Source organism: Girardinichthys multiradiatus, chromosome 5, assembly GCF_021462225.1.
Source record: "Girardinichthys multiradiatus isolate DD_20200921_A chromosome 5, DD_fGirMul_XY1, whole genome shotgun sequence".
NCBI lineage: Eukaryota > Metazoa > Chordata > Actinopteri > Cyprinodontiformes > Goodeidae > Girardinichthys > Girardinichthys multiradiatus.
Window position 1 is genome coordinate 7,701,056 of NC_061798.1, and position 21,403 is coordinate 7,722,458.

At 41.1% G+C, this 21,403-nt stretch overlaps 1 protein-coding gene and 1 long non-coding RNA gene across 2 annotated transcripts in view; one reads left to right on the plus strand and one right to left on the minus strand.

The window, feature by feature from the left end:
* si:ch211-214c7.4 (protein piccolo) overlaps positions 1–12,326 on the minus strand; it is a 37,626-nt gene extending 25,300 nt beyond the window's left edge. The window contains exon 1 of the mRNA XM_047365974.1: positions 12,055–12,326. The gene's annotated coding sequence lies outside the window, so the exon portion shown is untranslated. The remainder of the gene's footprint in view (positions 1–12,054) is intronic.
* A 203-nt stretch (positions 12,327–12,529) lies between these two features.
* The window catches only part of LOC124868570, a 69,562-nt gene continuing 60,688 nt past the window's right edge, over positions 12,530–21,403 (plus strand). Inside the window, exon 1 of the long non-coding RNA XR_007038342.1 lies at positions 12,530–12,663. This is a non-coding gene — a long non-coding RNA (uncharacterized LOC124868570). The remainder of the gene's footprint in view (positions 12,664–21,403) is intronic.

Sequence of the window (21,403 nt, forward strand, 5' to 3'; positions counted from 1 at the left end):
AAGGACTTCATCACCACAGAGGTCAGGGCGACGGGTCTGAAGTCATGAAGCCCTGTGGTCCTTGGCTTCTTGGGAACAGGGACGATGGTGGAGGACTTGAAGCAGGCTGGCACATGACATGTCTCCAGTGAGGTGTTAAAAATGTCTGTGAATACTGGAGACAGCTGATCAGCGCAGTGCTTCAGGCTGGCTGGTGAGACAGAATCCGGACCAGCAGCTTTCCGGGGGTTCTGTCTCCTGAAGAGTTTGTTGACGTCCCTCTCCTGGATGGAAAGAGCCGTCCTCGGCGTGGGTAGGGGGCTGGTGGGGGGGAACTTCAGGGTGGGGGTTGGAGGTGCCAAGGCCCCTCTTGAGGTTGGAGAGATGGGGGTGGTGGATTGTGGCTGCAGCTGTTGGGGGGCGTCGTGGGAGATGGTTGCAGGACTGTCCCTTTGTCTTTCAAAGCGGCAGTAGAACTCGTTCAGGTCGTTGGCGAGGCGTCGGTCGTTGATGGAGTGGGGGGCTTTCGGCTTGTAATTGGTGATTTGCTTGAGCCCTTTCCAGACAGACGCAGAGTCGTTGGCTGAGAACTGGTTTTGGAGCTTCTCAGAGTACAGTCGTTTGGCCTCTTTCACTGCCTTGCCAAACTTGTACTTCGCCTCTCTGTATATGTCTTTGTCCCCACTCCTGAAGGCCTCTTCCTTATCCAGTCTTAACCTTCTGAGTTTAGCTGTGAACCAGGGTTTGTCGTTGTTGTAACTCACCCTGGTGCATGATGGTACACAGCTGTCCTCACAGAAGCTGATGTAGGAAGTCACAGCCTCTGTGTACTCCTCCAGACTGTTGGTAGTAGTCCTGAACACATCCCAGTCTGTACAGCCTAAACACGCCTGGAGATTCTCCACAGCCTCACTGCTCCACTTCCTTGTCGTCCTCACAACAGGTTTGCAGAGCTTTAGTTTCTGCCTGTATGCAGGAATCAGGTGGACCATGATGTGGTCGGATTGGCCCAGTGCAGCACGTGGGACGGCGTGATAAGCGTCTCTGATGGTGGTGTAACAGTGATCCAGAATGTTGTCCTCTCTGGTCGGACATTTTATAAACTGTCTGTATTTGGGAAGTTCGTGGGTCAGATTACCTTTGTTAAAGTCACCAGCGACGATTACTAAGGAGTCCGGGTTGGTCCGCTCCACACTCAGTATCTGGTCGGCGAGCATGCGCTGTGCGACCTGCACGTTAGCTTGCGGCGGGATGTAAACACCGACCAGGATGAACGAAGCAAACTCACGGGGGGAATAGAAAGGCTTACAGTTTATGATGAAGGCTTCCAGGTCTGGAGAACAGTGCAGCTGAATCACTGTCACGTCGTTGCACCAACCACTGTTGAGGTAAAAACAGATTCCTCCACCTTTCTCTTTGCCGGAGAGTTCCGTGTCTCTGTCCGCTCTGTAGAGCTGGAATCCTGCCAGCTGCAGCGCAGAGTCCGGTATTAATCCACACAGCCACGTCTCCGTGAAGCACAAAACTGCCGATGAATAAAAGTCCCTGTTTTTCCCCAACAACAGTTGTAGTTCCTCCATTTTGTTGGGAAGTGAGCGCACGTTAGAGAGAAATATTCCAGGTAACGGTGTTCGTAGTCCACGCTGGCGAAGACGTACCAGCACCCCAGCCCGTTTCCCTCTCTTCCGGCGTTTCACCGCGTGAACAAAGGTGAGCGGAACCTTTGACCAGAATGTCCAAATATTCCAGAGCAGTAGGTAGAAAAGTTGGAAATAACTCCTCTGGTGTAGTAGCCCTGATGTTCATGAGTTCTTCTCTGGTGAGAGAGCTCCGGGTACCATCACAGAAGACCGTTTTAAAGCAAAAAACAAAACAAAACAATGCGCACCAACACGCCGAGGCGACCATCTGCGGCGCCATCTGCTGTCACAACAAACAGCAGATGGAAGTGGACAATAGGGCTGCAATGGGTGGGCCTTAAATGTCAACAAATGCAATCAGTGAGACAAAGTCAATAGCCATTTAAAAAAAATGTGAGATTCTTATTTCAGAGCTCAGCTGCAATGTTCTATCGTGCTGGCAAATCTGGAAACAGGGTTGCAAATTAACCGATGGACTAAACAAAGATAAAGTTCTGCAACTGAATACGTTGGAGACCTCTGAACCCACACTAGGGCTGCACAACAAGAAACTCCAGGTTTATTATTCCATGGACTCATAACACTTTGAAGTGCAATGATTGTTGGATGATCTAGTCAGTCATTTGCAATGTTAATAGCTCACTCAATGATACTGCAGTGGTGATATGCTGTGCAGCCCTAACTGACACAAACAAAGTAGAACTATGTTAACAATATATGAGGATTATCCATTGCATAACTTTTTTGGAGAAACTGATCAACCCCCTTTGCACTTCTTTTTGGACTAGAGGCCATATATAAACAGCTCTCTTAAAGTTTCAAAATAGTTCTCCAACAGTGTCAACTATGGTATATACAGGTCATATCACCTTTTCTGACCTTAGTTTTGGCTTTTCCATATCCAACTTTACAGACATCAAAATTGAGCCGTCTGCTATCAGCTGTTTCTTACCTGCTTTTAAAAGAAATTACTTAAATTATACCCAAGATGTGAGCTTCCTGCTCTTTCAGCCTTTAGTGATAAATTGTGAAAATGTGGATAACAGCAAATTAAAACAACTCATAATCAAGCTGAGAGTAGAGATATGTTTTCATGCAGTCAGCCACAGAGACGTTGCTGAAACAGGGCTATAGGTGAACCAAGAATCACAAGCTAAAAATCCAAACACAGCATTTCAGCAAGGCTACGGTCACATCTGACTTAATATTTTGGTGAAGGTTAAGATTAAACTCTATACTAACCAAGAGAAGCAAGATTTGCTTTAGCTGTTAGCTCTTAATGTTCTGTTTTTGGTGTTGGAAACAATGGAGGCTTCCAAAGAAACTCAAAAACTGAATTTGTTTCAGAAATAAACTTTAAAGTGCCTGTGACATCGAATTTTCATGATAAACTCAATTAAATTTATGAATAGGAAACATTCATAAATTTTTAAAAAGTAAATTTGTGCCACTAAAATGAGCAGTTGTCAAGAAATATGGTAATAAATTTCACTAAAGAGGCATTTCCAGACTCCTTGGCGATGTTCTTGTGTTCCTTTATGACGTCAATGTCTTAAAAAGGAGCCCCTGCCAACAACACAGACCGCAGCGAAGAATCTGTGATGGTGGCTGAAATATATCTAAAGAAATATTAGAGACATGCAGCAGAGTCAGGAGAACAAAGTCAGCTTTCATCAGTTGGCAGAGCACAAGTGCTGCGACGTGTGGACGTTGACCAGAGTCTATTTTTGCCAGATGCCGGAGCACGGCTGTAGTCAATATCTATTATTCATACCGCACCCCCAGGAAACAGAACATGCACAAAACCAGGATTTTCAAAATAATTCACTAAAGACAGATAAGATCTCTCTACATCAATAAATACACACACACACGTGTCTTCATTAGCAGCTGTTAGTTATAGCATCTGCTTCAACATTCTACTTCATCTCTCAGATATCCTGACCTCTGACATCATTTCTCTTGTGATCGGAGGACTTTTGAGCAAACTGCTTTGAACAAGAAACCTTTCAATTCACAGCTGGCGGTGCTTGATGGGACCAGCCCATCTGTCCCTCCTCAATTTTCCAGCTCTGATCCAGGCAGCTCTGATCCTCTTCACTTCTGGAAGTAGTGCAGACTAACGGCTGCTGTTGTAGTATTGCTGCCACCACCAGCAATGCACCGCTTCACCCTATTAACGCTGTTTTACACGCAACTTGGCTTCTACCTGTACAGTTTATCATTAACGCTCACACAATGAATGACCAGAAACTTCCCCTTTGACGTCATTTCCAGGCGACTTTGGACTTGCAGAATTTGTTTATTTTGGGTCACAACTGTCTTTTATTGTGTCTTTAATGCTAATATTATTTATTGTCAATTACGGCCCAATTCCTTCAATATGTGGTTTTCTTTCAATTTCTGCATTTGTGGGAAAAGCGTGTCAGAGGCACTTTAAATCTACATACCGACACAACTGGGTGTGGTTACTCATTAGCCCATATAGCATGACAGTTTTATCACCAGTAAAGTTTTCCAATTTGAAACTACTTGTCCTCAAACACAGACACTTCTATAATGGTCACACATCTGCCATCCAGAACTAACTGGCTTTAATTAGTGCTGTAGATGTTTTTTTTTTTTTTTTTTGAGGATTGAAGTTATTGCAGCAACTGCTTGAAGAAGACTGCTGCAAGTGTTCAGCATCAGTAGTATCAAGTGCAGATCTGACCCACCAACATTCCAGCTCTGCCTCTCTCCTCGGGAATCCTAAAGCAGTGACATCTGGCTCACGCATGTGTGCAGTGAAATTAATCATGGAGAGGTCAGACGGAGACCTACAAATATGAGTGCTGTGTTTGTGGATGACGAGCAGTATGCTGAGGAGCCTATGAATGAGATGATGTATTGGATGAAAGAAGAACTGCCATGGAAATGTAATTTAAAGACAAAAACAGAACAGTGGAGTTTAGTGGCCTTCCACTTCCTTCATTCTTTCAATTCCACCAGCATAGATGGCTGATCTTTACACCCTTACAGAACCACACCTTCCGACACTACAACCAACTAGTCTGATGAAGATGAACATGCTCACAACTTTTAAAGTTACAAGATGATATGGATGCAGTATGAGAAAGTCAAAAACAACACTTTCATCTGCTGTAAATTCAGTCCAACTGTAAATTCCAGTAAAAGGGTTTCATTTCGACTGTTATGTGCTTAAAAGAGCCAACAGGAAGCGGGTGGTAAAGTTATGTGCTGGAATAAGACCAAAACAACATTTGAGTGTGCTCCAGAAAGGAATGGGTTTTCCCCATCCCTGTAGACAAACCTCAACAACACAGGATGCAGAAAAAGGCTTGCTTCTATCCTTCAGAATCTCAGAGCCAGCTTTCAGGGAAGACTCTTAAAGCAAATTCATGCTGGTTCGAGTAACCAGTCAGTAAACTAAGTCCAAGAAATGAGAAGCTGTGCGTAGATTCCTCCCTCTCAAGACACGCCATACAAGGAAGTGGTGTCGGTTCTGTTGTATCATTACGAGTGCTTAGTTCACACACAAAGATGGATGGAGGAGGAGAGCGAAGGAGAGGAAACGCAAACCACTGTTGGAACGAACCAACAATCACATTCGTCTCAAAAGCATCCTGACAGGAGAAGAAGAGCACATCTGAGCTGTGGGCTTTGTGGATACACAGTTCAACGGTACCTTTCTAAATACTGTAGTATATTAAGAGTTTTGGGGCATCTCCTTAAAGCCAAGAAGTACTTTTAGTAGATAACAAAAACAGGATGCATTTTTTGTTTTAAACTGATGTATCACACAAACCTAAAACATGCACAGATTGCATTATTTGGGATATGCTCCTGCATCATTACATAAACTGTCAGGTTACAACCACACAAGGCAGTGCACAACTGGGAAGTGGAAAAAAAAAAAAAGATACATTAGTTTCAAACCTTTTTACAAAAAGGAAAAAAAAAAACCTGAAAACTGCATTTATCTTAATCCCACTCAACTCTGATATCCCTAAAAAAAAAATACAGAGCCTTCAGAAGTCACTTAATAAAGTCCACCTGACTAAATCCAGCTGTTCTGTGAAGGCCTCAGAGTTCTTTTTAGAGAACAAACAAAATCATGAAGACCAAGGAGCACAGCAGACAGGTCAAGGAGAAGTGTATCACTCTGGAAGAGGTGCAATGACCCACAGCTCAGGTAGGAAAATCTGTTGAAAACTATTAAGTCGGAAAACCAAATCTGGCCCTTATGGAAAAGTAGCATGAAGAACACCACAAACCATGTAGAGGACACAGCAAACATGTGGAAGAAAGAGCTCTAGCCACGCTATGTGGCGGAAAACTAAGGCACTGGGCACGTGACAATGCTTTCTGGTGAAACGGGACAATTTAACGGGTTCCAGTGTAAGGAAAAACAGAATCTCACTGTATGGGGGAAGTAACAACCATGGCGGATTGCAGAGAGCTTACATGTGCTGCTGACTCCTTTGAATACAACAGTTCTCCAACAAAGTGCTCATTTTTTTAACCTGTTTTTTTTTTTAACAGGAAGTGTTTTTACATGTCGAGTTTCAAAGAACATACAGCCAACTAGTGGTGTGGTAGGGGAATTACACAGTTTTATTTTAAAGAATTTTTTCAGCAGTAGAGGCCTTTATTTTTGACAGTAGGCAGACAGGAAGGAGGGGCAAAGAGAGGGGGAGACATTCGGCCGCCAGGTCCGGGACTCGAACCTGCGACGGCTGCTTCGAGGACTATAGCCTCTATATGGGGTCGTGCGCTTAACCCCTACACCACAAGGACCGTGCCCGGAATCACACGGAGCTTGCAGTAAAACAGTCTGTAGATGACAATCCCGTTTTCAATCATCGCCGTGTGCACAGGGCCTAAACTTGACTAAAGTAGGCGTTCACCTTCCAGCAAGACATGCATGCCACATGGATACATTTTCATAAATGTTCACACCTGTAACAATACTGCACTGTGTGTTGGTTATAAGATTCAACTAAAAATATAATTTTGTTGTTGTAGCATGTTAAAATCTAAAAGTGGATTAGAAAACGTGGAAAAGTTCAAGGGGCACGAATACTTGTACAAAGACGTTAAAAAGGGTCTGCCCCATTTGTCTCAATTGTTCCACTGCCAGGTGTACAAGCTGCTAAAGACAAGCTTGGTGTGAAGATTATTCTAATCAAATCTATACAAGACAACTATGTGTTGAGTGAATGTAAGCCTCTCATTAAGGCCATTAAGAGCAGGTGGTTGTGTGAAGCTATGAGTTAAACAGACTAAGCCAACATGCTGTCAAAACAGCATGTAACCCAGGCTACTGACAGCACAGTGGCCTCAAAAGGCAACAGAGAAATGGGTTGCAATCTGTTCTAAACCTGGCAATGCTTTCAATAATCAAACACACAATGCTGGCAGCATAGCAAGCTGACAGCCGACTTAAGGAGTGAACATCAGCAATTGCATTTTTAGATCACCTTTAAAAAAAATCCATAAAAAAGTTCTAATTACTAGCATGCAAAAATATTGTACATAAATTAAGTATCAGAAAGGGGTAGGGGTAGTCCAGCAGCTCTATTGTCTGGCTTTGTACTATAGATCCACCCTCAGGCATAGTTCTGAGAGGTGTGGGGGTGGGTGATGAGTGGATTAACTGGTACAAAAAGAATGAAGGAGCAGCTGGCACAAAAAACCTACACCCAAAAATCCTGGACTGGCAATTTCTTTTTTATAAAATTGGGTCTTATTTCCCTGTATTAAAAGAAGGACAGTGCCTGCTCACTCTCCTGTGCAATAGCCACTTCACAATAAACAAACTGGTAGTAAGTCAATCCAATACTGGATAGCCTCTGGGCCAGATCAGTTACCAACCCACTGACTGGGCAGGGTGAGCAGAGGCCAGATGGCCAGCGATTCCACACCTTGCCTGCATGCACAGCCACGCCCAAATAAATCACTTAGAACAACAGTACTAGAAGCAGGAAAAAGGCAAGATGTCTTTGAAACAATGAGTTTCCAGAGAACTAAAATTAAACAGATGGGCTTTTAATGGGTTAAATTACCCTTTAAATTATTACAGTGTCCTGATTCCAGTTTCAGTCTCAGACAGACTGGGTCCCTAAAACTGCAATGCTAGCAGCCATCACTTTACTCTAATAGCAAGTGCTCATCTGTAAACCACAGTGATGGGAGTTGCAGCAGCGTGTCATTCCTCCATCCCACAGCTGAAAAAACAAAGCCTGAGCTAACTTTCAAAAGGTTAGCAACGATGCATTTTTACCCCTAAATGTGTTCTAGAATGATTCAGTAAGGCAGGTGAGAGTTTCTTTTCAGTTTCCACAGGTGGGGGACTGGAACTGACAAAGTAAAGGGTGTTGCCAGCAAACATCCAAACATATGCAAATGCTTTCTAGTGTGCAAGAACAATAGTACTCTCCATGCAGGTGCTTTGATATTTTTTTAACTGATCATCACAAGTGAAAAGGAGATTAAGGGCTCCAAGAAATTTGAGTTTTGTCTTATTTGTCATTTTCAGCATTTAAAACATGCAAACAAAAATATACACTACAATTAATACAGTTATATTCCCTATGATTCCTTTTGAGAAATTCACCAAAAGGTTCCAATCGGACTTTATTTGGACAGAGCATTCTGATATTGAAATTAATGCCACCTACTAGCAAGTTTCTGTGTGTCTCACTGAGACAAACTGGCATATGTGAAACATGCTGGACTTGCATAACTTGTGCCTCACACCCATTGTACAAAAGCACCCAACAAGGCAGTTAACAAGAATTCCCCTTCCTAGTGTTGTCATGGAGAGAATATCCAACTGATTAGCATCAGCAGAAAACGGTACATTGTGTGAGCAAAAAGATACAGCGTACTGTAGTAAGCAAACAATTAACATTCGAGGACATCTGTGCTATATGCACCTTAACCAGAGACCTGGCATTTTGGATACTTTGTGCAAATATAATGGCAGCACTAACACTGAATGTTAAAATATATTTTTACTGTTAAAAAAAAAAAAAAAAAGGGCAATGCACTGTGAAACTGGCTGGTGAATGGAATTCCCAAGATTTTTAGCATGATCAACTCCAAACAGTGACGGGCCAGTAAGAAGCTAAAATATCCATACTGTGCTACCATGACCAGGCACTGCCAGGTCATGGTAACAACACTCTTGGATGTGGAAGGTGTTATTGAGGGAGGAAAACCCAACGTTAGTCCTTTTCTGCATCAGTGAGACATTTAAAAATGTCAGAAGACCTACAAAGTTGTGATAAACCTAAACTTAAAAGAAAATTGTCTTTTCTACGAGTTCAGACTTGTCAGTGGTGCATTCAGGCTTGGAGAGAGCAAGATTTTCAGGAGACAAGAGGAAGGCTGAAAGAAAGCTAAAATGAGTACGTGAAAGTTGTCATTTTTATTATTTGAGCTTTCGTCTGTCAATACAGGACGATTTTGGAAATGCTGTCAGCTTTTTATATTTAAATCGGGAAAGATCTGTATTCTGCAGATCCCTGAAAGGACACTGAGGGAGAAAAAAAAAACAAAAAAACTTATCTTGTGCACCAGATACTTTCACGTGTACCTTTTGCCGGAATAGACCTCGGGACTTCTAGGTAAGGGTTGAAATGTAGCAGAAATAGATCAGGTATTTACACAGTAGCCCGAAATACTCCGAGATACACAATGAATTGAAGACATTATCTGGTGTGCGCAAGAAGTTTTTTATTTCTCCTTCATATACCTTAAGAGGCTCCACAGTATTCTTTAGGGAATGCACAATAAGCTTGTCTTTTAAGCAATGCTAGCCATGCGAATTCCTAATATAAAGCCTAGCACACACTGCAGTTTTCTAAAAAAAAAAAAATCATGTGGTGTATGTCACTCCATGCTAGCTAGGTACACATCATAAAATCTTAATGATGGCCAATGTCATGTTGTACAATGGAAGATGTCACTGCATGACTTGTTGCTACAAAAAAAAAAATATAAAATCACCTGATACAGACCTGACTAAGACAACGAGACCAACTAGAAATGGACCTGAAGTTATGGGCACCAATGCACTCAGTACTGGGCACTGAAGAGGAGGAGAGGAAGAGTAGGGACTGGAGGCAGTGGTAGGACAGCTCATGGCTAGGACAAATAGGACAAGAACTGGAAGTTGTTTGCAGCAGCAGTTACACTAAATTTTCCCAGAAAGTTTCTGACACTGTTGAAATTTGTCACAGACCATCTTTGGTCAGGATAATCATGCAGTTTTAACATAGAATTAGATGCTAAAGACTGTGATCCTTTTTGTTTTAAAATATTAGTAAAATACGCTCAAGTCCAAGTCATCATCACACACAGTGCGACATCGTTTCTGCTCAAATATAAATAACCACCTATCATGGCAGGAAGGCTACAAAAAATGTTCTAAAAGAAATTCAATTTGGCCAAGGAATACCACCAGGAATTCAAAACCTTTAAAAAAAAAAGTAAATGTTATTATGTTAGTGCTGCACAGGTGTGTCCAATGTGGCAACTGCAAAGGTCTACTTGGATGCAGTATTTGGTCGAATGCTTTATTTCAAGTGTCTTGCATTCACACTATGCCCATCAATAACACATTTTACCAGTTTGATGGAGTCCAACTGTCCTTCAGACCCAAACTTGATGTATATTTTTTTAATGGCTGAGATAGTAAAACCTACAGACACTGTTGGGGGCATTGAAAAATAGTTAAGAAAGAGCAGTATGGGTTCATTGTAACGGATATCGTCATCACAATTTCACATTCTCCTGACATACAGTCCTATATTAAGGCCAAAAATTCAGTTTACCTGCAATTAACTTGGCATTCAAAATAAATGAACACAAACCTTCGATCAAATCCTTTAGGAGGTACATAATTTACAGATAGTCCTTAATTTCAAAAAGTGCTACATTAAAAAAGTCAAAGGAATGACTTAATTATCACCTTTTATTTTTCATTTCTTGCTAGTAAACTAATTTTTTGAGAATTGTAAAGTTCAGAGGATGTACTGAGATGAAAAGATCTATTTGAGCCGTCCTGCTTTGCTGTGGCATCAGGAAGAGGAAAATGGAAACAGAGGCGCAGAGAGGGAAAGTTGTGATGCAGTAATATAACTCACAGCTGGTCCTGATTAGATATTCAAAATAAAACCGTTCACATTCTGAAGTCTCTTCAGTGCGTTAGAATCTACACACTTATTACTTTAAAACAGTGATACAAGTTATTTATATTGGTTTAATGTGTGGCTTGAGAGTATGATATCCCTAAGCACTTCACATCCAGGAAGGGCCTTCACTTTTAAATAGTACACAGTACAAGTGAGATGGCAATATGCCTTTGGAGGTTGGCCAAGCAATCAGAATAAGCACAAAGAGGATCCAGTTCACACCCTGATGATGAGCAGGATTTTAGGTTAAGAAAAAAATCCAACGCCCCGTTGAGGGTCCTTCTGTCAAATACTTCCCTAAAGCCCTGGGAGAACTGCTGCTCTTCACATTTAAACCCTGCCAACCACACCCAACCATGTCCAAAACACAGTGATTATGTAATGCAGACTGTGAGCCAAACCAGTATGATAAGCAGTATCTCTCCATCACTGAGATTTGCACTCCGATAGACAGTCTCTGACCTGTAGTGAACGATGAGATCACTGGATGAGCAGGGGTGAAAATATGAAAACAGAGATTTGATCTTAGAGGTAAATCACAAGGAAGGTACATTTCTCCTGTACAGCTTTACTAGCGGGTGAGCAATATAGGGCATTTATTTCCTAATTAAGGAAAAACAATTTAAAAATTAAAGTATTTTTAAAAGCAGGTACCTGAGGGAGAGGGATTCAATTTTGGCACAGACCCCATCAGGGCCCCAGGAGGCCAGTTTTGGAGGAGTTATTAAGGCTTTTTAGGGCCTCAAGTGGGGCTTTAATAACACCATTTGTTTCTGGAAACAAAAAGGCCGAACCTCCCCTCCCAGTTTAGCAAAAGGGACGATCCAGCCTGACCGAACAATAGCAATAATGCGAAAAGGTAGCCTGCTGGGTGAAGCACATGAGATTAGACAATAAATTGAACGCAATGCAACTCCAGACCGCCCCAGCCGACTCTTCCACCGCCGGACACAAACACGACTGCCTTTTCGGGAGAAGAAAAGCTACTACAACCACGGCCCAGCCGAACCCTGCCGTGCTGCTAAACGGTACACCCATTATCACGTCAAGATACAAACCGGCGACTCTACTAAAGACACCTCTGGATTTAAAACAAACGCCGCCTGAGAGTAACAAAAATAAGCACAGTCTCTTTAAACACAATGTTCATTTATGTACTTTTAGGAATGAACACAGAAAAGATGATGTACAAAGACGTGACTTAAATAAATAACAAGTAATTACTAAATTACCTTCTGACCGCCGACGCAGCTCTTCGGCACCCTTGAAGATGAAAGCAGCTCAGAACCTGTCCTGGACAAATAAGTCGACAAAACGCGGCAAATTTCACCAAACAAACAATGGACCCGCGCGCCCTGATGCGAGCGTCCCGCGTGCGCTACCCTCCACGTTTGAACGACGGCAGGCAGTTCTCCTTCTTGAAGGATGGATCCGAGTGGGGAGGAGGTGGTGGTGGTAGTAGGGAGGAGGGGGCAGTGACGAAGCGTCCAGCTGCAGAACAACGGAGAAGCGTAGACTGCACAGATAGAAAAGACACCGAGATGTGGATGAAATCCAATCAAAGCCTCGACACACTGGTGGTTATGCAAAACAGGAGTGACGTCAAAATGAGACTAGGCTCGAGCTCGAGGTCTCCAGAGGGAGAGAGTCCAGGGAGCTCCGCCCACTCAGAGTCTGGATGCTAAAGGATAACAGGGGTGGGTTATATCATATTATGGCCCGGGGTAAAACACAGGCTCAGGTCCCCCTTTACCTGCTTTTTTTGTGCTAATATTCTCAACCCGGAGGGCACTGGACATTATTTGGTGTGGACAACTTTGATATCGTGCAAAAACAAAAAGGTAAGAATTTCCTTATTTCATTATTGTTTTCTGTAAATCTTTCCAATGTCTTTTAAACTAAATAGAGAGTCGAGCATTCTTGCCATTGACTCCAATTCAGAAGGCAGTTTAAAAAAAACTACTATTGCAATAGAATTTTTATTTACATTTTTCTTCATTCCCTGGTTTTGAATTTCCTTCAAAATGCTGTATTCATTGTTTCCCTCTAGGTGAAGATACTCACATACATGAGATAATTGACAATTTGTTTTTAACAACTTTACATGAAAGATAAATAGTAAAAGTAAATGAGAATCAGTCTTGGATAATATCCCCCTCTTCTCAAAACCAATTCTAATTTGCATATGTGGGATTGGGAAGAAATCTACTTTTTGTTGAGTTGTTCTCTAAGAAAAAACAAGAAATTGCTATACATTTTTTGTGAATCAAAGGAGTATTTTGGTTTATTTATTTTATTTTATTGCTAGTCTATGGAATACATGGGTGGTATAAGACCATACCCAAGGGTAGTTTTTTTGATTCTGTGATTTACAGTGAAATCATGCAATTCACAGTTCCAGTCTTTTTTTTTTTTTGGCTATTTGTTTTAGCTATACAGGTACAGTCAGGGGTTGATACCATTAGATAATTCGACTTTTGATTTTGGCTAGGAGTGCATACGGATTGGCTTGTAACAGTATTCATACATGAATGTGTTTTATGGTTGTGTCCTGTATCTGTTGAAGAAAATCCTCCTCACAGCGTTATGCTGCCCTTACAATGTTTCATTGTGGAGATTATGTTTGGTACGATGAGCAGTGTTAGTTTTCCACCACACATGGTGTTTTAGCAAATAAGAAAGTTGCTTATAATACCCTGTTGACAAGAGCACCTTTTTCCACATTTCTGCTGTGTCCCCTCTAGGGCTTATGGCAAACTGCAAACATGGCTTTTTGTAACGTTCTTTTAACAAAAATAATCCCACCGAACTACATTATAAATAGTTGTGATTTGCTGGTGCCTGAAATACCTTTTCATTAGAAATATTGGATTTTTCTAATGGCCTTTTTGTCATTTACATTGTTTTGGAATCTGACTACTATTGATGGGATTGTAGCTGTATCTAAAATATGAGGATGTCCCTGTTTCTCCTCAAAAAGGTCAATAAATTATGGTATTTCAGGGCTCCAAGCCATTGTCTGTCTGTTCCTAGTGTTATAAACACTAAGCCTCTGGAATAAAATATCATAGCTGCAGTGAAGCTCAGTATAAGGTCTGTTGGAAATAATGCGAAGGGGCACCACAAGAAAAATACTTCATGTTTTACTCAGTTTTGTGAGAAAAGTCAAACTATAGTCAATGTAAAAATCCAGCATAATGTATTTAAAGAGGAGGTGTTCTAGTTTGTCTCAACAGGAACAGGGATGTGTGTACCACAGATATGAAACATATGCACACACCCCTTAATCTGAGATTATGGTCTGTTTTTGTTTAATTCTGACAACTGGGGATTATTAGAGGAACCATCACAATTCATTACATACCTAACCCTGCATCTACAAATTGATTTTAAAAATCATCTTAAATTAACTTAATGTCAATGCCATCAGAATCGTAACATCTATTAAAAGGTACTGTCGAGGTTAAGTCTTTAATAGCATCTTTTTTAAAGACATTATTGCACGTGTAAAATTAATTTTGCTGGTGTCAAACTATCACCAATTTAAAAAAAATCTTTTTCGAGATTGAAGTTTTCCAAAACCTTCAGTTTACATCAATAAATCAGTGATCCTCCATGATTGCTCCTCCCTGTTCGGGTTTTTCTCCCACCATTGTGTTCAATTTTCAAAAACCCAAGACACCAAAATGCAAGAACTGGATAAAGGAGTTTCTGTTTTCTGAGTTTTGGATAGTTGAAACTCGAGCCATGGGAACGCTTCTGTAAGGTTTACATTATTCATCCCCTGTTCCCAGAGTTTCCTACAGTCTTCACTCTCCAATGGTACAAGCTATGAATGGATGTACGATGAATACTTTTTGTGTGAATGTTGATTCTTCAAGATGCAGCTGGAGAAAAACACGAGCACAACACAACAAGCACACAATAGAAAATGGAGAGAAGAGGGGAGCTTGCAGAGACTACTGCAACTCCCAGATGGACTTTGGAGTGGATAGGTTCAGACGTCTGACATCAACTTTCAGTCAAACCCTAAGAAAGAAAGAAAGAAAGAAAGAAAGAGAAAAAAAGAAAGAACAAAGACGTTCAACGTTAAAAGAAAGGGATGATGCGATTTCTGAATGAGTCATCTCACCAGTCCAGTGCATGCACACATTCTCAGTGTGCTTAAGTGAGGACTCAGTATATAGTGCCTAGTAAAAGTATTGAACCTTTCCACGTTTTGCCCCATTAAATCAACAAACTTCAATGTAGTTAAATGGGATTTCATTATATAGGCCAACACAAACAGTGTATAATTGTGAAGTGGAAGCAAAATTATTGATGGATTTCAAATTCTTTACAAATAAAAAGCTAATAAGTGTTACAAGCATATGTGTTCAACCCTGTTTACACCCTAATACCCTTAAATAAGACCCAGAACGGAACTTTTAGGCTGACATGCAAAAGGCTCTGTGTGGCGGAAACTACAGTGCCTTGCTAAAGTACTCGGCCCCCTTGAACTTTTCAACCTCTTGACACATTTCAGGTTTCAAACATAAAGATATAAAATTAAAATGTTTTGTGAAGAATCAACAACAAATGGGACACAATCATGAAGTGGAATGAAATTTATCAGATGTGTCAAACGTTTTTAACAAATAAAAAACTGAAAAGTGGGGCGTGCAATATTATTTGGCCCTCTTGCGTTAATACTTTGTAGCGCCACCCTTTGCTGCAGTTACAGTTGCAAGTCGCTTGGGGTTTGTCTCTATCAGTTTTCACATTGAGAGACTGAAATTCTTGCCCATTTTTCCTTGCAAAACAGCTGGAGCTCAGTGAGGTTGGATGGAGAGAGTTCATGAACAGCAGTCTTCAGCTCTTTCCACAGATTCTCGATTGGATTCAGGTCTGGACTTTGACTTGGCCATTCCAACACCTGGATACGTTTATTTGTGAACCATTCCATTGTAGATTTGGCTTTATGTTTTGGATCATTGTCTTGTTGGAAGATAAATCTCCGTCCCAGTCTCAGGTCTCTTGCAGACTCTAACAGGTTTTCTTCTAGAATGGTCCTGTATTTGGCCCCATCCATCTTCCCATCAATTTTGACCATCTTCCCTGTCCCTGCTGACGAAAAGCAGGCCCAAACCATGATGCTGCCACCACCATGTTTGACAGTGGGGATGGTGTGTTCAGGGTGATGAGCTGTGTTGCTTTTACGTCAAACATATCGTTTTGCATTGTGGCCAAACAGTTTGATTTTGGTTTTATCGGACCAGAGCACCTTCTTCCACATGTTTGGTGTGTCTCCCAGGTGGCTTGTGGCAAACTTTAAACGAGACTTTTTATGGATATCTTTGAGAAATGGCTTTCTTCTTGCCACTCTTCCATAAAGGCCAGATTTGTACAGTGTACGACTGATTGTTGTTCTATGGACAGACTCTCCCACCTCAGCTGTAGATCTCTGCAGTTCATCCAGAGTGATCATGGGCCTCTTGGCTGCATCTCTGATCAGTCTTCTCCTTGTTCGAGATGAAAGTTTAGAGGGACGGCCGGGTCTTGGTAGATTTGCAGTGGTCTGATACTCCTTCCATTTCAATATGATTGCTTGCACAGTGCTCCTTGGGATGTTTAAAGCTTGGGAAATCTTTTTGTATCCAAATCCGGCTTTAAACTTCTCCACAACAGTATCTCGGACCTGCCTGGTGTGTTCCTTGGTCTTCATGATGCTCTCTGCTCTTTGAACAGAACCCTGAGACTATCACAGAGCAGGTGCATTTATACAGAGACTTGATTACACACAAGTGGATTCTATTTATCATCATCAGTCATTTGGGACAACATTGGATCATTCAGAGATCCTCACTGAACTTCTGGAGTGAGTTTGCTGCACTGAAAGTAAAGGGGCCGAATAATATTGCACGTCCCACTTTTCAGTTTTTTATTTGTTAAAAAAGTTTCACATGTCCAATAAATTTCATTCCACTTTACGATTGTGTCCCACTTGTTGATGATTCTTCACAAAAAATTTGAATTTTATATCTTTATGTCTGAAGCCTGAAATGTGGCAAAAGGTTGAATAGTTCAAGAGGGCCGAATACTTTCACAATGCACTGTAACTATGCATCACCCTGAACACACCTTCTCCACCATGAAACAGTGGTGGAAGCATTATGCTGTGGGGAAGCCTTTTATCAGAATGGACAGGAGAGCTGGTCATAGGTGAGGGCAAGATGGAAACCCGTCAGAGGCTGCCAAACAATTGAGACTGGGGCAGAGGTTCATCGTCCAGCAAGACAACGACCCGAAACGCACAGAGAGAACTACAGTAGAATGGTTTAGATCAAATGTTAACAGATGCTCTCCATCCAACAAAAAGCTGCTAGAGATATCCACAAAAAAGACAGGAAGGTGTAATTGCAGCTAAAAGGTAATGATTCAGAGGTGCTGAATACAAATGCATGGAAGATGTTTCATATTTTAAAAACCAAGTATCCATTCTTTCTACAATTATGTCTGGCACATAAAATCCCTATGAAATACATTGAAGTTTGTGGTTGCAGCATAAAAACAATTGGAGTGAACATTACCTATTGTAAGATGCAAAGAACTGTGCTGCCTGCCCAGTCCTTGCACTGGACTCTGTTAGCTGTCTGATCAGCAGGGTGTCAGCCTTTCCAGTTCACAAGGAGCCCTGTCTCAGAGCAGAAAGGATGATTTTAATCCATTTAAAGTTTCACCTGTTCATTCAGATTTTATGAATTTAGCAGCAGGTAAACATTTTTATTCATACTACACAGCACAACCTTAAATTTCAGAAGCCAGAGAAGAAGCCCAGAGAAGTTGACTTTTGGATCCAGCAGCCATACCTCAAACCACATTCAGGTCTCTCTTTTTCCTCCTAAACCTAAAACTAATAGCATCCATCATTAAATGGGAAGAGCTGAAAAAGCTACCAAATCCCCATGCCTCCTGCCCATGCATTTCAGATTGCTTCACAATGTTGTTACACAGGGGTGTGGCTCAGAACGTTGCTCTACAAACCCCAAACAGAATGATGATGGTCTGAAAATTCGAAAGGCTCTTCTAGAGAAACCTGCTTCTTTTAGATCTTTTTTGTGCTTTAAGGTGTGGTCTGCAGGACAGCGCTCCTCAAAAACACATCACAGCCCAGACAGCTGCACACACACAGAGACAGGGATACGGTAAAGACGCTCAGGTGCCTGCCGATTTTATTATTTCAGCTTGCAAATATAACAGGAAAAGGAAAAGTTTGCTTGTGCAGGCACCTACTTTTGATCTAAGGTGCTTTGTTGGTATAAAGGCCTTGCAGTTCAAACAGAGTAACAATTGAGCAAGTGGAGGATATTTCAATTCAAACCAAGATCAAACTGGAAATCAACAATGGATCTGACATTAGCACACAGACGCAACAGCTGACAGACCATTAGTTGCTTCTGAAATAAGCCGCTTCCTCTGGGCTTTCAGTCTGGATTAAAGTCACCGAGAAAGGCCCTGCATGTACACACAAGGAGGAAGAGGAGGAAAAGAGAGCAATATGAGCTGTGTTTGTGGGATACATTAAACTATGACCATTTCCTTCTGTTTCTCACGCACACATTAACACGAGGTACAATCAGAGCAGTACATAATGCATGATGATATTAGCTTAGGTGGGCGAAAAGCTGTGCTACCTCAGCTCCTATCTCTGCTGCAGAAGAACAGGAACCAGGAGATGGAACCAATCATATAAAAAGCGATCCGAAAGAAAAGATTTGGATTAATTTGCCCTCTTTGAAAGCTCAAACATGGTGTTTTTAGATTGTGCTGAGAATCCACTGTAGACAATGGGAATTAAATTAATTTACTTAAAATGAAGAAACATGTTTTTTTTTATCTTGCATAAAATGTCCAAAAAAATGCTACCATTTAAATTCATATTTCATAAATTAAACAGTGCGTTCCAATAAGGCACAATTGTCAGATTAAAAGTATCTTTTTAAAACAACAACCTTTAAGCAGGTATTAAACATTCTTTCTACATGTCTGTATTAAAAATGTTTTTATTGGTCTGATGTAATATTATAATCACAAATGTCATGTTTTCATTAAAATCATAATTAACAGAAATAAAGACTTGAAAACATCAGTCTGTGTGTAAATAATCTATATGTTTCACTTTGTGAACTGAGTTACTGAAATAAAGTTTTCTAAAGTATTCTAATATTGACTATATATCTAAAAAAATAGATAAGATAGATTGTAAAAAAGTTCATTATTTGTTACTTATTTCAGAAAGTGAAACTCGTATATTACATAAATTCAACAATCAAAACTTTATTTCAAAAGCACTTTTAACATAAACAACAAAGGGTAAAAAACAGTGCAAGGACTGGCCTACTGATCATGCTTATTAATGATCAATAAGAATTAAAAGCCAGTGTAAAACAATGAGCTCTGGCAGACCTCACAGAAACAGGGAGATCATTCTAGAGTTTAGAAGCTGTGGCTGAAAGGCTCTGTCTCCTCTAGTCACAGGTCAAGTCCTTGGAACCACCATTGTAGAGATCTTCAGTTCTCAGAGCTCTGCCAGGATGACAACTATGTAGGAGCTCAGAAAGATGAGGAGGTGCCAGACCATTTAAACATTTAAAAACCAAGAGTAAACTTTTATAAACAATTCTAAAATAATTTTACAGCAATTTTGGGGTTATGTGCCCATATTGTCTAGTCCCTGTTAATAGGGAGGCAGCGTTTTGGACCAGCTGGAGATGGCAGAGGAGAGACTGGTCAATTACACGATGAAGGGGGTTGCAGTAGTCCAGTCTAGAAAAGATAAAACACGAATGACCCGTTCAAGGTGATTATGAGGAAGATAAAGCGAGATTTTGCTAATTAGCCTCGGATGATAAAAACTAGACTGGACAACTGCACTGACCTGTTAAATTTGAAATTATAATCAATAAGGACCCCAAGATTGCTAATAAAAGGACAGTCTGACGAGTCCAAACTTAGTGACCTCTATTCTATTTTCATTTAAGCACAGGAAGTTCGGCTCCATCCTGTTTTGATTCATTACATTGAGTCAAATATTTAATGCCTTTAATTCTTGTAATCTGGATGTTTATGGCATACAGATAATGAAAACCAGATTTTTTTGTGTCCCAGAAAATTACAATATTACAAAGGATCAATTAAAAAGGATATTTTAAACAGACATTTTAGGTTTCTGAAAGTATGTTTATTTCTATGCTCTCAATACTTGGTCTGGGCTCCTTATGCATGAATTACTGCATGAGTGTGGTGTGGCATGGAGAGGATTGTCAAGTAAAAACCATTAAAGAATTTGGGGGAGCTTCACAAGGAGTGGACTGAGTCAGGAGTCAGTGTATCAACAGCCACTATGTACAAACGAATCCTACACATCGGCTGCAAATGTCGTACTAATCGAAATACTGTTGCTCGGGTCCAAAGTCCTCTTTCAGATGAAAGTAAAAGTGGCATTTTATTTGGAAATCAAAGTCCCAGATTCTGGAGGAATAGTAGCGTGGCACAACAGCCCATGTTGTTTGAAGTCCAGAGTGAAGTTTCCACAGTCAGTGATGAATTGGGGTGCCATGTTATCTGCTGGAGTTGGTCCACTGGTTCTCTGAAATCCATATTCAATGCAGCCATCTACCAGGAAACATTTGAGCACTTTATGCTTCCTTGTGCTAACAAGCTTTATGGAGATGATTTAATTTTCCAGCAGAACTTGGTACTGGTCCATACTGCCAAAGGCACCAAAAGCTGGTTCAATGACCATGGTGTTATTGTGCTCGACTGACCAGGAAACTGGCCTGACCTGAACCTCATAGAGGATCTATGAGTGCTGTCAAGAGGAATATGAGACACCAGAACCAACAATGCAGATGACCTGCAGGTTGATATAAAATCAACCTGGACTTCCATCACACCTCAGCAGAACCACAGGCTGATCATCTCCATGCCATGCCGCATTGATGGAGTAATTCATGCAGAAGGTGGCCTGTTCAAATATAGGCTCATACTTAACCAGTGTTTAAAAAAACCTCCCTTTTTACCCTTATGTAATGTTTACATTTTGTGAGAAAGTGAATATTTTCATCTGCTGTAACTCACAATCATCACAAAAAACACTTGAAATATGTCACCCTGTGTGTCATGAAATGATAAGTTTCACTTTTCAAATTGAATCAATGAAAATGTGCCCTCACTTTTTTTCATTTATATGCCAGATCTCTGTGGTGCGAGAACATACACAGGAAAGTGGTGAGGCATCACAAGGGGACAGAGACAGGTTGCACCACCCCACCCTAGGAAATCAAAGAGCCCACTTTCTTTCAATAAGTGAAAATACCCAGATGTACTGTGAAAATGATCAACACTGTATTTCATGCAACCAGAAATCAGTCAGTCAGTCATTTTCTACCGCTTATTCCATAGTGGGTCGCGGGGGAGCTGGTGCCTATCTCCAGCAGTCTATGGGCGAGAGGCGGGGTACACCCTGGACAGGGCAACCAGAAATCGATTCCCAAAAACAATGTTTCATGAAGTTCTTGCTCCCTCAGCTGGTAATGTGGC